The 13,922-nt window shown below is 47.5% G+C and overlaps 1 protein-coding gene across 1 annotated transcript in view; it reads right to left on the bottom strand.

Annotated features, from left to right (window-relative positions):
- The window catches only part of TMEFF1 (transmembrane protein with EGF like and two follistatin like domains 1), a 207,409-nt gene that overhangs the window by 62,123 nt on the left and 131,364 nt on the right, over window positions 1-13,922 (bottom strand). The gene's annotated exons all lie outside the window — the stretch shown is intronic.

The raw sequence follows: 13,922 nt of genomic DNA, 5'->3' as shown, positions 1-13,922 counted from the left end.
AGCAGCTGATGAGTTGTGCTAACTCAAACTGTGCCCTGTAGCTGCATCCCACTTCATTACTGGCTCCTGCATCAGCAGCACTCAAGCTTCAACGCATACCCTCAACAGACCAGTCAGGTTGAATTTAAAGTACCACTTAACTCAAGATACAGATTTTTGTGTGTGGACAGGAGTTGGATTATGGCCAACACTCAAGTTATACCGTGAGCTTACACTGCCGTGAAGACACACTGCCTTCAGACATGCACTTCTGAGCCACCAATCCTCTGCTATTTCCTTACTCCTTTTGGGAAAGGGAAGGGGAAGAGGAGAGAAATTTACAGCTGGCCTATACCCACAGTAAATTAACCAACTGGCTCAGCCACTCCAGAAGGTGAGGAGGGGAGTAGAGCCAGAACTCCATTCATTTCCCACCTCCCCCTGCATACTTGCTCAGGGGATAAAGTAGGCAGGTGAGTTAGCCCTATTTAATTCTATACACCCAGACCCAAGGGGGGTTCTTACTTCCTGGGAGGAACTCATAGTTCAAGCCAGAAAACTCATAGACTCATAGACTTTAAGGTCAGAAGGGACCACTATGATCGTCTAGTCTGACCTCCTGCACAACGCAGGCCACAGAATCTCACCACCCACTCCTGTAATAAACCCCTAACCTATGTCTGAGCTGTTGAAGTCCTCAAATCATGGTTTAAAGACTTCAAGGTGCAGAGAATCCTCCAGCAAGTGACCCATACCCCACCCTGAAGAGAAAGGTGAAAACCCCCCAGGGCCTCTGCCAATCTGCCCTGGAGGAAAATTCCTTCCCGACCCCAAAAATGGTGATCAGCTAAACTCTGAGCATGTGGGCAAGACTCCCAGCTTGTTAAATTCTTTTTCTAATTTGCTATATTTCTAAGAATTGTTTCTTCCAGTGCAAGAATTACAGGGTGAAATTATATGGGACTAGGTCACTACCACACATTAAAAATAACCTCTTACCACAGGAGCTGTTGTCAGGAATGGAGATTTTCCTGCTATTCAACCTACAATTTCCCTTCTTAATTCCATACTATTATGCCAAGTCTCATGCTGGAGTCTCATTGTTTAAATAAACTAATAAGATAACATAAGGAAAATGTCTGTCTGGTATTTTCTTGACATCAATAATGACCCAATTTCCTGAAAAGCAGACAGCCCTTGTGTAATGTTTAACAGTTGCACCATTGAACAGACAATGCGACATATGGTGCAGCATTGCTTGATTAACAAATTTGAAGGTGGCATCATCTGCATACATGAGCTAAACCCGTAGGCGTCCTTGAGATTGTGAAATTGTGTGATGAGCTGATTCTGTACCTGTGACATAAAAGCTGCTAAAATCTGTCAAACGAACAAATGTTTAAGACTGAAGAAATCGGAATTATTCCAGTTGCAATTCTTCCAGTGTTACAGTAGCTACTTTTCATAATCTATACAATTATTTCAAACCCTCATTCCCCAGTGCCTGCCCCAGGCAGAGAAAGCCCCCAGGGCAGCAGCACTCTAGAAGTCTGCTGCATGTGAACAGGACGTTGAAACTCCCTGGAAAGTATTCAAACATCCCCCTGTACTCTCTGGGGCTTCATTTAAACAACCATGTAGGTGCGCTTCGAGGCAGGGGACATGTGGGGACATAATGGTTCCATAACCTTGTGAATACATCAGACAAGACCTCTGGGACACCCTTACATGGAGGCTGGGATGTGCTGCTGAGAAGGATACTCCAGCCTAGAGGCTGCAGTAGAAACTCTGCTAGCATGCTGTGGACAGGGGGAGGAAGACTCCATTCTTTGGGATTTCACTCCGGCTGCATGCAGAGAAGTTTTGATCCTCAGCTGGTGTACATCCTTTGAAATCAATTTACATCAGCAGAGGATCTGTCTCAGAGTGTTTTCATTGGCAAGTTCCCATCTTTGGAATTCCAGCTTTACTGTTTGGTCTGACAAATCCCAAATTTGCTTATTTTTCAGGCTACACTGCAAGGTTCATTTATGTATGTAGGCCATTCCAGGGGGGATGAGTTGAGTAAGGTGGGGGTTTTAACTTGTGAGGGTTGTGGAGTGGGAGGTTTTAAGGTAACTGTTTCATATGTGTATTATGAATTTGATTAGTGTGCCTACAGAGATGCAATAGGAATATTATAAATTAAACAATAGCTCCTTGGCATTTTCTGGAAGGTATCCATGCTCTAGAGCTGGTCTCAGTGTGGTTGGTTCTTGGAGACTGTGTTAAAAGCTACTGATTAGATTCTGCTTCTCAGTCTGGGGGGATGAAAACTCCTCTTCCATCTGTAGTGACTCCAAATTAGTGTGATTATGTGCCTGAGGCTCAGAGACAAAACAGATTGTCTCTTACCCTCAAGAATTTTGGGAGGATGATAGGGTAGATCAGTTTCTGCCTTTCATAGAATCATAGAATATAGGGTTGGAAGAGACCTCAGGAGGTCATCTAGTCCAACCCCCTGCTCAAAGCAGAACCAACACCAACTAAATCATCCCAGCCAAGGCTTTCTCAAGCCAGGCCTTAAAAACCCCTAAGGATGGAGATTCCACCACCTCCCTAGGTAACCCATTCCAGTGCTTCACCACCCTCCTAGTGAAATAGTGTTTCCTAATATCCAACCTAGACTTCACCAATGCAACTTGAGACCATTGTTCCTTGTTCTGTCATCTGCCACCACTGAGAGCAGCCTAGCTCCATCCTCTTTGGAACCTCCCTTCATGTAGTCATGAAGGCTGCTATCAAATGCCCCCTCATTCTTCTCTTCTACAGACTAAATAACCCCAGTTCCCTCAGCCTCTCCTCGTAAGTCATGTGCTCCAGGCCCCTAATCATTTTTGTTGCTCTGCGCTGGACTCTCTCCAATTTGTCCACTCCCTTCTGTGGGGGGAGGGGACCAAAACTGGATGCAATACTCCAGGTGTGGTCTCACCAGTGCCGAATAGAGGGGAATAATCACTTCCCTCGATCTGCTGACAATACTCCTACTAATACAGCCCAATATGCTGTTAGCCTTCTTGGCAATGAGGGCACACTGCTGACTCATATCCAGCTTCTCGTCCACTGTAATCCCCAGGTCCTTTTCTGCAGAACTGCTGCTTAGCAGTCGGTCCCCAGCCTGTAGCGGTTCATGGGATTCTTCCTTCCTAAGTGCAGGACTCTGCACTTGTCCTTGTTGAACCTCATGAGATTTCTTTTGGCCCAATCCTCCTATTTGTCTAGGTCACTCTGGACCTTCCAGCATATCTACCTCTCCCCTCAGCTTAGTGTCATCTACGAACTTGCTGAGGGTGCAATCCATCCCACCATCCAGATCATTGATAAAGATGTTGAACAAAACCAGCCCCAGGACCGACCCCTGGGGCACTCCGACTGCTACCGGCTATCAACTAGACATTGAGCCGTTGATCACTACCTGTTGAGCCCAACAATCTAGCCAGATTTCTATCCACCTTATAGTCCATTCATCCATACTTTTTTAACTTGCTGTCAAGAATACTGTAGGAGACCATATCAAAAGCTTTGCTAAAGTCAAGATATATCACATCCACCGCTTTCCCCATATCCATAGAGCCAGTTATCTCATCATAGAAGGCAATCAGGTTGGTCAGGCATGATCAGTTTGTCAACCCAGTTTTTAATGCTCATAAGTAGAGCCCTACCAAATTCAAGGCCGTGAAAAATGTGTCAGGGACTATGAAATCTGGCCTTTCTCGTGAAATCTGGCTATTGTAGAGGGTGTTGCGGTATTGCCACTTTTACTTCCTGCATTGCCTTCAGAACTGGGCAGCCAAAGACCGGCAGCTGCTGGCCGGGTGCCCAGCTCTGAAGGCAGCGCTGCCACCAGCAGCCATGCACATGTAAGGGTAGCAACTCCGCGACCCTCATGATTCCCATTGGGTCAGGACCGCCACAGTTACAATGGCATGACACTTCAGATTTAAATATCTGAAATATCTGGGAGCTGTATTAGAGCACTTGTCCTCAGGACAACCATGCTGAAGCATGGAGGGATAGTGTTCTTGTTTCTGAGCCTGGGCCAAGTTTTCCTAAGCAAAGGAACAATCTTTACTGCAAACTCAACATATTGTAATTAGCTGGCAGATGGCACCTACATGCAAGTAGCCAAGTCCTGGAGGATCAATGGCCTAGAGGGCCAAGAAGCCAGACGCTTTCATGACAGCTGTGAGGAACCCAGGATAGGGTTGCCAGGTGTCCATTTTTGACTGGAACGCCCAGTCGAAAAGGGACCCTGGCGGCTGCTGTCCGGGCCGTTAAAAATCCAGTTGGCAGCACAGCGGGGCTAAGGCAGGCTCCTTGCCTGCCATGGCTCCGCGTGGCTCCCAGAAGCAGTGGCATGTCCCCCCTCCAGCAGCTCCTAGGCATAGGGGCAGCCAGGGGGCTCAGCATGCTGCCCCTACCCCAAGTGCCGGCTCTGTAGCTCCCATTGGCTGGGAACCGCAGCCAATGGAAGCTGTGGGGGCAGTGCCTGCGGACGGGGTAGCACGCAGAGCCAGCAGGCTACGCTTCCGCGTAGGAGCTGGTTGGGGGACATGCCACTGCTTCTGGGAGCTGCCTGAGGTAAGTGCCGCACGGAGCCTGCACCCTGACCCCCTTCTGTGCCCCAACCCTCTGCCCCAGCCCTGATCCCCTCCCACCCGCCGAACCCAGCGATCCCAGCCTGGAGCACCCTCCTGCACCCCAACCCCCTCATCCCCAGTACCATCCCAGAGCCCGCAACCCCAGCCAGAGCCCTCACCCCCCTGCACCCCAACCTTCTGCCCCAGTCCAGAGTCCCCTCCCGCAGTCCGAACTTCTCAGCCCCAGCCTGGAGCCCCCTCCTGCACCCCATATCCTTCATCCCTGGCCCCATATCAGAGCCCGCACCCCCAGCCGGAGCCCTCCCCCCACCCCCGCACTCCAATCTACTGCCCCAGCCTAGTGAAAATGAGTGAGGGTGGGGGGAGCAAGTGACAGAGGGAGGGGTGGATGGAGTGAGTGGGAGCAGCCCCATTTTAGATGTTGGTGGAGGAGGGGCTCTGTGGAGGGAGGAAGGACTGTGCTGCTCTAGGTGTGGGTGTGGGTGTGCTTGAGCCTGAGGGAAAGGCATGTGACAGACACAGCTAGACTGGTCCTGTTGTGAGCACTTTGGCCTCAGGCTCGTGTGTGTCCTGAGGGCAGGTGAAGGCTGAGGGGCTGCGGAACCACAACCCCACTGGGATGGAGGCCCACACTGAGCAGCCACCAGGGGAGCAGCTAACTCAGCAGGCTAGCGCATCTCAGTTCTATGTGCACCACTAATGGGGTTAGCAGCCTCGCGCTGTGGGAGGGGGCGGGGACTGTGCCAGTTTTTCACCATTGTTGAATTCCCTTAAGTTTCCCAGTCCCCTGGGGCCCATTGGTCTGTCCCAGCCCCTGCCCAACAATCTGCCATGTGAATGATTTGAACAGCTCCATGCGTGTAATGGTTTTGTGTCAGGAATTTCTGGACCCACATAAGCAAAGGTGGCAAATGCCCAAGTCACAGAGGAATAGGTGCAAGCTTAGTGCATCTACCAGCACCTGTGTCCATCAGAGAGGGATGTGGGGGAAGGGGCTGTTGGCACCTGATTAGTATCAGTGGAGCCCTGTTCTTTCCACATGTCTTCAACCAAGTCAGGATTTATCAGCATGGTCTCCACAGAACAGCTGTAATAAGAGGAACCACATAGACAAAAGGGGAACCTCTCAAATGATCAAAAAGAGTAGGGACAGTAAAAGTATGTCCCAGTTGTAGAGATCACTGGTTTCTCCCATAAACTGTTTGGAGGCAAAACTAAAATCTTTTCCACTAGCTTGTGCTTGCTACCTTCATGTGCTGGCCAGTACTCAGCCTTTCCTATGTAGCCTGCCATAAAATGGTCAGCATCATCCAGGTTTTATGTTCAATGGCAGTTAAGTTCCTGGAAATGTTTTTGATAGATCCCCTCAATAAGGCCAAAGGTGAAAGAGATCAAGACTGGATGCTTTCTGCAAGTCACCCACAATTCCCAGTGGCTGCCTATATTTCACCTGGGCTTTTCCAGACAACATGGAACTAACTGAATAGCCCAGTGTACATTGAGCAATGCACGCCTTCTGCAACTCACTCCAGGCCAGGAGAAATGTCTCCAGGTTGAATTTGGGTCCAGTTATGGAGAGTTTGACATCAAACATCAGGATCCTCTATCCCTGGAGCTCCTGTTTACTCACCAGCAACTAGAATTGCCCATCTGTCACAGCACTCAACAAGGGCCTTTAACTTTTTCTTTAGCTGTGTCACAACTCTGCAATTCCACCTTTTACCCTTTGGAAGCATCACAGTTCCACATAATACAAAGAGTGTCAGAGCACCTGAAGATGCATCTGAAGAAGTGAGGTTTTTTACCCATGAAAGCTTATGCCCAAATAAATTTGTTAGTCTTTAAGGTGCCACTGGACTCCTTGTTGTTTTTGTGGATACAGACTAACATGGCTACTCCCTAATACTTGAGTGTCAGAGCAGTCATCAGCATAGGGACTGGTGTTTTAGAAAGGAAAAGAAAACTACACAATTCAATTCATTCCGCCACACAAATGAAGGCTTGCGCAGTGCAAACAACAGCTGGGCAATACTTTTTAGGACAAAACTTGTTTTTTTTTCCTGAAAAATGCAGTTTCAGATTGATGGAAACATTTTGTGAATTTGTGTCTAATTCAACCTCCCCCCACCCAATTTTTTTTCCCCAAAAATAGTCTAAATGTTTTGTTTTAATGTTTTCAAAATGCAAAGTGTCCTCTTTTTGATCCAGAACAACTTTTAATTTTGAATTTTACTTCCATTTTATTAATTTTTGTAAAAAATAAAAAAACCTTGAACAGAAAATGAAATGTTTTATTTTGGGTCAAACAAAATGAGCTGAAATGATTTTTTCCCCTACAATTTTTTTGGTTTGCAAAAAATTTCCAAAAAATTAATTTCAGGTTGATCCAAAAATAATTTTTACATTTTTTGTTTGGCGACTGAACAGAAAGGTTGGTCATTCTCACAGCTCTAGTACAAATAACAAAAAAGCTTCAACTTCCTGCTACTCTGTCAGCAGAGTGAGGTTTGCACAGTTAACAGGACACGAAATAAGTTTGTTAAGAAGTATGCCAATTTAGTCTTCTCAAACTCCCAGCAATAACACTCAATCCCCTTCCTGCTGTGTCCCCACCCTCCAGGAGCAGTGCTGCCTGCTGGCAATTACCCTTAATTTTGATATGCCAGCAGGAGATTTCTGAGAGGAATGCTTACAAGCCTAATTGCCAGCAGCTGTGGGGACTCCAGCTGCCTAAAATAGGGTTTTAACCTTTGGCTTGCAAGTCTACATCTCATGAATGTCCACTGTGGCACACATTCCTAGAAAAGTTTTGCAATCATTTGATCCAAATTTGTGTCTTGTAGCAGCTTTTTTCGCTTAATTATAGATTGTGAAAAGTAGTAGAGATGGTCAGAAGATGAAATGCTAGCATCCATTGTTTACCCTCAAACCATTTATTTCTTAATGATAAAAATGGGACATTGCATTGGAGCAAATCTTCCTCACAGGCTGGATGGAACAATTTGGCCTTCTTACAAGGGATTTTTTAATTTTATTTCCAGTATTTGATGCTTATAAGAATTTAACTAGCAGGCTGAATTTTCCAGGCTGTTTTTTTGGTTTGGTAAGGAGAAAACCAGATACACCTCTACCCCGATATAACGCTGTCCTCGGGAGCCAAAAAATCTTACCGCCTTATAGGTGAAACCGCATTATATCGAACTTGCTTTGATCCGCCTGAGCGCGCAGCCCCAGCCCCCCGGAGAACTGCTTTACCACGTTATATCCGAATTCGTGTTGTATCGGGTCGCGTTATATCTGGGTAGAGGTGCATAAGGAGTTCTTTTCATATATGTACTTCTAATTACACTCATTGTGAATCACCTACAGAAAAAACCCCCACAAACTGTAAAAACTGGTGAAGTCAGGATTCATAATAAGAGTTTGATTACTTCAAACTGAAGAACACCAGTTTAAATTAAAAGATGTCTTAGGAGAGTCATTCTTCACTGCAGCGCAGTGTGTCATAAAGAGATAAAACAAACTGAAAAAATATGATATATATTTAATAGAGCTATATTATTTGCTTTTAATTATGCAAATAGCATGCTATTTTTTCAGTTTAGAAGTCCCAGTAAAAGAAGTAGACTGTTTTTTCCAATAAATATTATCCTCTGAGAGCTGTGAATTGAAGAGTACATTATATAAAAATATCAGTTATAGGTCACTGTGCTTGATTAATGTTGATGGGCATATAATACAAATCTGACAGACGTCAAAATCTTGGCAACAATCTACACATGCAGTGCTGATTAATAGGAACACACAAATTAAAATAAATCATGAACATTCATTTCTTATTTACTGGTTTGATTTCTTCATGACCCATAAAATGCAAATCAGAAAGTGAGTTATGTCCTCCTACCAGAGAGACAGGAAGCAAACTAAAAGCTTTGTGACTATTTCTCAACATTGTAAGCACCTAGGGCAATTCCTGTCCCCGTTCCATCTGCTTGGTACCAGCATCACAGTTGGCTTAACTAGGCAGATCAGGAATCCTCCTGGCCCAGGGAAATCCCCAAATGGCATGGAGTAGGTTTAAATGGCATAGAGGGACTTGTGTCAGTGCACCTGGGTGAATTTCACCTTCATGAACAGATATGGATTTTGGGGAGTGGTAATCCAACCGTGGAATTTCACAGCAGCAGGAGAGTTTATAAAAACAGATTTGTTAAATCAGCATTTAAATTTCAGACTGAGGTATTATGTAAAGTGTGTGCTAACCTGGGCTTAACTCGTTTCTTTAGTTTACCCCAAATTTTCAAACATGGGTGCCTATATTTAGGTACCTAAACCTCTATTTAGACACCTGAACAAAGTGGTCTGATTTTTCATAGATGCTGAACATCCACAATTCCCATTAACTACAGTGGGAGCGATGGGTGCTAAATAGCTCTGTAGAGCTGCATGTTTGGAAATTTTTGGCCTTTTATATTAAAATTTGCTAGTAGAGTTGAGGAATGCTGCTCCACTTGCAATCACTCAAAGCCCTCAGTTACACATAATATTATCATTCCCTAAAACATAATTTTTAGTCTGAAGTCCTACATTTTGGTTATACCAATGCCACCCCAGACTTATTATTTTCTAATTCTGTGTATTTGGGAATCTCTGAATTCAAAAAGCCTACCATGTATTACAGGGTTTATTTACCATGCATCCTGTGCAAAGCAAGCCAGTCTATTACTAATACATTTATGGCTAAGTTACTGATGACCTTGCAAACCTGGCTTGAGCTATTAATTAAAACGTTACCAAACAAGAAATAAATATTAATAGCCCGACCAAACATGCTATGCAGTCTTTTCCAATTCTGTGATATAGTTTTAGATGGAAATAGTCCCCTACAAATGAGAATTGCCCTGTTCTTAGAGTATTAAAAGACTTAAAAATCTCATACTATAATAATAAAATAGTCCCTAGGCCGCAATTACAGTAACTCCTCACTTAACATTGTAGTTATGTTCCTGAAAAAATGCGACTTTAAGCGAAACAATGTTAAACGAATCCAATTTCCCCATAAGAATTAATGTAAATGGGGGGGTTAGGTTCCAGGGAAATTTTTTTCACCAGACAAAAAACTATATATTATATATATACACACAGTATACGTTTTAAACAAACAATTTAACACTGTTCACAGCTATGATGATTGTGAAGCTTGGTTGAGGTGGTGAAGTTAGAGGGTGGAAGAGGGTGGGATATTTCCCAGGGAATGCCTTGCTGCTAAATCAGTGGTTCTCAAACTTTTGTACTGGTGAACCCTTTCACACAGAAAGCCTCTGAGTGCGACCCCCCCGCCATATAAATTAAAAATACTTTTAAATATATTTAACACCATTATAAATGCTGGAGGCAAAGCAGGGTTTGGGGTAGAGGCTGCCAGCTCATGACCCCCCCAGGTAATAATCTCGTGACCCCCTGAGGGGTCCCAACCCCCAGTTTAAGAACCCCTGTGCTAAATGATGAACTAGCACTCGGCTGAGCCCTCAAGGGTTAACACGTTGGTGTTAATGTTGTTAATGCAGCCTCTATAAGGCAGCAGGAATGGAGGGGAGGGGAGATAGCATAGCAGACAGAGACAGACACACACCTTGTGTGTGGGAGAGAGAGAGAGAGATGCACACTGCCATTTTAAGTAAGCTGACCCACTCTTAAATGCATTGTCTTTTTAAGTGGATCAGGAAGTTGAGACAGCAGCTGCTGCCCCAGGCTTTCTCTGTCTTTCTCCTTCCGTGTCCCACTCTGCTTTATATGGAGAAGAAGGGGTAAGCGAGGTGTAGGAACAGAGGGGAGGGGGCCACCTGTCATTAGCACCCCTTTTCCTTCCCCCCGCAAAGCAAGCAGGAGGCTCGGGGAGCAGCTCCAAGGCAGAGGGCAGGAGCAGCACATGGCAGTGGGAGGAGGGACAGCTGAACTGCCGGCAATTGCTAGCCTGCTGGGCAGGTGCTGCACAGGGAACTTAGGGGAGAGGGGAGCTGATAGGGGGCTGCCGGTCCACCCTGGTTCTAAGCCCCCACCAGCTAGCTGCAACAGGCTGCTCTTCCTGCAAGCAATGGACAAAGCAGGCTGCTGCCAATCGATGTTAGAAGGGAGCATTGCACAACTTTAAACGAGCACGTTCCCTAATTAATCAGCAACATAACAACAAAACAACGTTAACTGGGACGACTTTAAGTGAGGAGTTACTGTACTGAAAGAATTCCAGCCTAGTAACCAGTGTATCTTGCCACCCTGTAATCTAGGGTTACCATACGTCCGGATTTTCCCGGACATGTCCGGCTTTTTGGGCTCCAAATCCCCGTCCGGGGGGAAATCCCAAAAAGCCGGACATGTCCGGGAAAATCGGACATGCGGTCTGCGGCTCGGGTGCCGGGCCGGGGGCTCGGGGGCTCAGCCGGCGGTGCTCGGGGGGGCCGGGTGCCGGGCCGGGGGCTTGGGTGCCGGGCCGGGGGCTCGGCCGGCGGTGCTCGGGGGGGCCCGGGGCCGGGCCGGGGGGCTCGGCCGGCGGCTCGGGTGCCGGGTGCCGGGCCGGGTGCTGGGCCGGGGGCTCGGCCGGCGGTGCTCGGGGGGGCCGGGTGCCGGGCCGGGGGCTCGGGTGCCGGGACGGGACGGGGGCTCGGCCGGCGGTGCTCGGGGGGGCCCGGTGCCGGGCTGGGGGCTCGGGGGGCCTGGCCGGCAGTGCCGGGCCGGGGGCTCGGCCGGCGGTGCTCGGGGGGGCCCGGGGCCGGGCCGGGGGGCTCGGCCGGCGGCTCGGGTGCCGGGTGCTGGGCCGGGGGCTCGGCCGGCGGTGCTCGGGGGGGCCGGGTGCCAGGCCGGGGGCTCGGCCGGGGGCTCGGCCGGCGGTGCTCGGGGGGGCCGGGTGCCGGGCCGGGTGCTGGGCCGGGGGCTCGGCCGGCGGTGCTCGGGGGGGCCCGGTGCCGGGCCCGGCCGGGGACTCGGGTGCCGGGTCGGGGGCTCGGCCGGCGGTGCCGGGCCGGGCCGGGGGCTCGGGGGACGGGCTGGGGACCTGCGGTGCTGGGGGTGGGCCGCGCCTCCTCCCCCCCCCCCACACCCCCCCATTACCTGCTTCAGGCTTCCCGCGACTCAAATGTTCGCGGGAAGCAGGGGAGGGGGCGGAGACTTTGGGGAGGGGGCGGGGTTGGGGCGGACGCGGGGGCGGGGCTGGGGGCGGGGCTGGGGCCCCTTTAAAGTGTCCTCCTTTCGGAGGCACTAAATATGGTAACCCTACTGTAATCGCTAACTGAGAGCTAGCATAAGGCCTGGGGTTTGTGAAAGGTGAATCTCAAATATATTATTGCCCCAGATGTGTACAGCCACAAATGTGATGACCTGAGGCTGAGCAGCTGGAACACCATAGGATTCATGTGAACCTGCAGCTAGAGAACCACATTGATGTAAGCTGTCACAGATCCCAACACGTTGAGACCCGTCCAGGCCATAAAAACCTGCATCAGAACAGACACCTGCGCCCTCTGCTCCAGGATGCTGAGTATTGAATAGGTCCCCAAATAAACCAGCTCCTGAAAAGAAGCTAGAGCAAGGTTGGTTTACCTCCCTTCATCACCTCCCTTTCTCCCCCGCCTCCCCCCACAATTTGTGCTTCCAGGAATCAATGGCCCCAGTTTAATGGATCCTATCTAATGCAATCCTACAGTAGTTTTAACAGTTGTCGAAGTGTGCGTGGATGAATGGGCCTTTCCTTCAAAGGACTGAAGCTAGGACCACCATGAAGTTGGTGAACATTTGATTGGCTGCAGCCAGGCAGAGCTCTGAACTCCTAATGGCATCTCAGAACAAAAAGAATTATCACAGCAAATTCTGGTGGGCTAGTTGAAAATTAATGTGCATATGTTGTATTTATTTTGATGTAATTTGAAGAGTCTGTTTCTGACTGTATGCATCATGCAGATCAAGAGCACAAAAACGTTCACATACAATTACTTAAGATCACAGGGTAAGTACTCCAGGTGAACAGGATGAGCCCCAGAGGAAGGAATTTATGGTGTTATGATCCAGGATTTAATGGAAAAAAGCAGACACTTAGGGCCTGGCTATGATCTCAGTTATACTGGTGTAAATCAGGAGTAACTCCACTGAAGTCAATGGAATTATACTAGTGTAAAACTGGTGTGAAGCCAGAATCAAGCCCTTAGGGTCAAGTGTATATTCTGTATATTTTGGTCCATTGTGTCTCAAAACATGTCTTCAGCTACTATGATGATTGTTATAAAGTGATGCTTCATGTCCTGAATTCCCTTCTTTTTGTGTAGATCTTTGAGAAAAAGGAAATGGAAAGAAGGAATCTCCCCAGAGCATTGAGACATATATCTAAGTGAAGTGGTGATTAGCAACCAGAGATCTGAAGATGAGAGTACTCTTAGCTTGGCACAGCCCTGGGACAAACCCCATATGACTTGATCCTCTTAGGGCCTAAACACTTCACTGGATTTGCTTCAGTGTTCTAAGTCCTCTTCCTCCACCTCTCTATTTAAAGGCTGCAGATTCTAAGTACGGTATGGGGTTGTGGGGGAGAATTTTACTTTTGTTTCAGAGAATCAGGTAGTTTTCCTTGAGTGAAATAAAGGCAGCATTGATGGTTACCTATAAGGAACACTAGAGGTTGGGAAGAGAAAGTGACTGGACCATAAAAGCATCTTCTCTTGTTTCATTGTAGTTTGGCTTCAGGGTCCAGTATCTCTGCCTGGTCTTTGGCTGCCATTTAAGATTTCACTTCCTTAGCTCCATCCAAAGGTGGGGTTTCCTCCATTTCAATATATTCTAGTCAAGACAAAGCTTTATAACAATTCTATATCAAGTCTTCACACTTGGAGAACTTGAACATTTATGCATGGTTTACTCCCCTAATGATATGAAAAAGGCACTGGATCACACCACAAATAAGTTTCCTCCAAAGAAACCTGCTTTCTCTGGTTACTGGTGTATCCATAGCAGAACTGAAGAGACTAATGAGGTGTTAGATTGGAAAGCTCTTGGACTTTTACAGTTTGGCCATGTGCAAGCCAGTGATAATGAAGTCCAATTATTTCTTTAGACGTGAATGTCTGTGAAAACCTCCCGTGGACCAGATATAGGCCAGATGAGTCCCCCAAAATTAGATTTTGGTGCATTAATCATTCACTGAAATCTTCTGAGATGGCCAGTTTTGAGGAAGCCAGCCACTTGTCTATATCCCAGTGAACTGGCCTTAGAGACTGAAATCTGCACATAGGTTCAAGAAAGCTCTAACAATGAAGTTTTCTT

This window comes from Malaclemys terrapin, chromosome 2, assembly GCF_027887155.1.
Source record: "Malaclemys terrapin pileata isolate rMalTer1 chromosome 2, rMalTer1.hap1, whole genome shotgun sequence".
NCBI lineage: Eukaryota > Metazoa > Chordata > Testudines > Emydidae > Malaclemys > Malaclemys terrapin.
Note: the sequence above shows the minus strand (reverse complement) of the source record. Positions and strands in the feature narration are given on the sequence as shown.